Genomic DNA, 2,929 nt, shown 5'->3' with positions numbered 1-2,929 from the left:
GAAAATGACACAAGTCACATTTTAAACCTAAGATCTAAAGAACCCCAACCCTATGTCATTGAATCAGAAGTTCAATTGCGAATTCAGTGGTTAACAAAGGTAAATAAAAAACAGCTAACGCATGATAAGACTATCTATAAATATGATTTATGAAAAACAACAGTATTCCAATATTCATTCTAGGCTTACAAATGAAAATTTTTGGGTCATTGTTAAAAAACTAACCATGCAACAAAGAAAAATAATAATTAGGGTTCATCGTTTTAAATCTCATCCTTACTTATATGCTTTATATCATATGTCATTTATTTTAGTTGTAGTGTTAGTGACGAATCTAGACATCATTCTCATGGGTAACGCTTAGTTATTTTAAACACACGATGTGCAGTTTCTCCTATTCAGTTTTTTTAAAACGTGAAATCGAGCAATTACATCATCTTCTTTGACTTATTATTCTTTTTTTTTGCATTCCCTAAACTGAAATTTCCAAAATCCTAATTGTTCTCACAAATCAACTTTAAAACCGCAAGAAAGAGAACTTTAGAAAAAAGAGTCTTCAAATTCATTATGATTGCGAAATGATAAACTATTTTCTAACAATAATCTAGAACCACAAACTGAACCCTATAATTAATATCAATTTGCAATTTTTATTCCATACCACGCTTAGTGACATTCGCCTCATAGGATCGCTTTTGGTTCAAGAGATTGTCACATTTTTGCGCCGCCTTATTATGAACTTCCCCAACATGGCCTTTTAAGGCACTCGGTTTCCTCCAATTACAAAAACCTCCACTTACAAAAGTCTACATTCCACCTTGATTACCAACACTTTCATTAAACAAGTAACAACATAAGCAACATATGCAGTATGCGTTTTGTTGTTTAATGATATACTCCAACCAGTCATGCTTATCAAACCATTTTACATTAAAACATCTACGGCCACTAGAATAGTTTGTTCATTTAAAGTAATGACCTCGTGGTTGAAAAATATTTTTAACAAGATACGCTCTTTTTATGTCATCTATTTGACTAGGATGATAACTAGCAATTGGATTGTATTTCATATTGAAAGACTTAAAGCGGAAGAAATATTTGGACCAATATTATCATTTTCTTGCATATAATTCTCAATATTTGAACTTGGACCGATATCTTCAATTTTTTGCATATCATCAACAATATTTGAACTTAGAGTTGGAATATTTGAACTTGGTGTTGGACCGATATCATCATTTTCTTTTCTTTTTCATATAAATAGATTGCTAAAATGGTTGTTAAATCTGTTTCTGTTTGACCTTTCACGTTCACTAACAAAAGAAAAAAAAAGAGTAATAGGTTTTATTTTTTTTTGGCTATAAAATTTATTTGGGCTTTGATTGATTTAAATTTTTAATTCGTTGGGCATTAAACAAACATCGGTATGGATGAACGTTTTCAGTACCGGTACCGAATTCGGTACCAATTTTGGTGGTGGTGGTGGGGGGGGGGGGTACCGAATCGGTACCAAGTTTTTAGTTTTCGTTATCGGTACGGTATCGATACTGGTACCAAATAATTACAATTTTCGGAATTGGGATTTTCAGGATCCGTAACGGTCGGTACCGGTACTATCCGGAGCTTATCACTAAATAGGTGTGATGTGCTAAAAGTAGTCAAATAATTATTAACTAAATTACGCTAATCTAGACACTAAGTAATAATTCTAGACTCTTAAAACTCGACTAAACTACTGACCGACAAGTGAACCGATCGACTCTAGTATAGCTAAGTAAGTCCGGATATCGAACCCACGAGACTCTTTAAATTACGTATATTAACTAATAGACTCAACAAACCGACACGACTATTAAATTATTATTTGTTAAAGGGGGTTGTTAATTATTAATATTAAACTAATAAAATAAACTGATTAATAAAAGACAAGTAATAACACACAAGACAAGATACTTTAACTGATTCACATGATGATAAAAAACCACATAGGCTGGAATCCTCAAAGTTTCAGTTATCAAATAGTTGGAAAATAATAGTTATGGAACTGAGATTGTAAAATAGACACTTAAAATAAAACCTGAACAGGACCCCTTTCCCTTCTCAAGAAGACACATATGGGATTCTAATAAGTTTTAAGACACACCAGTTTATAAATTAAACTCCATTACGGTTATCTAATTAAAATATGAAAGAATACCTTTATAGTGAAATCCTACCTTACAGCGTAGAAATCAAAGGTAATTTGACAACCTTAATTGACTCACTAGACAATGTTAATTAATCAAACCTAGACGGACTCCTTACGAATAACTAAATCTGGCAATCTCAATTAACAAAGATCTAACAATAACATATCACCTTACAGCTTTCTAGGTTAGCAACACACTTTTTTTTTTCATTTTACTAATAATATTATTCCTATGATCTTATTCGAATTCAATCATAAACTAGTGAAAAACACACAGTATATGACCTAACAAAATCATGAAACAATCACCAAGGGTTATGTGGAATAATAAAACTAGAACAAACAAAACCAAGTGCATATACGCATCAATCAAATAAAATCAAATAGTTTACTGAATCATAAAACCATAACGAAAAGAAAAAAAATCCAACTAAAATCAAAACATCAATGATGGTTCATCATCATAAGCCTAGGTAGTCTATAGAGTTTAGCCTAGCATCTTAAAATCAAATAAAACAATGATAAAATAAATCATGGTAAAAAACAGAATAAACGAAAGATTAAAGGCGATAAAACCTGTAGTCTTCGATCTTGATCAAGTAGCGCTTCACCAGCTGATTCCTTGCCTTCAAAAATGCCAAATACTCCAAGTATAGCTCCAAGAAACTCTAAATTCGTCTGGTGGCTGAAGGGTATTCTTCACGTTAAGGTTAAAGGTGTATTTATAGTGAACTGGGCCCA

Source organism: Bidens hawaiensis, unplaced genomic scaffold, assembly GCF_021521415.1.
Source record: "Bidens hawaiensis isolate Kalapana, Puna unplaced genomic scaffold, B.hawaiensis_p1.1 tig00039641_1, whole genome shotgun sequence".
Classification (NCBI taxonomy): Eukaryota; Viridiplantae; Streptophyta; class Magnoliopsida; order Asterales; family Asteraceae; genus Bidens; species Bidens hawaiensis.
Note: the sequence above shows the minus strand (reverse complement) of the source record.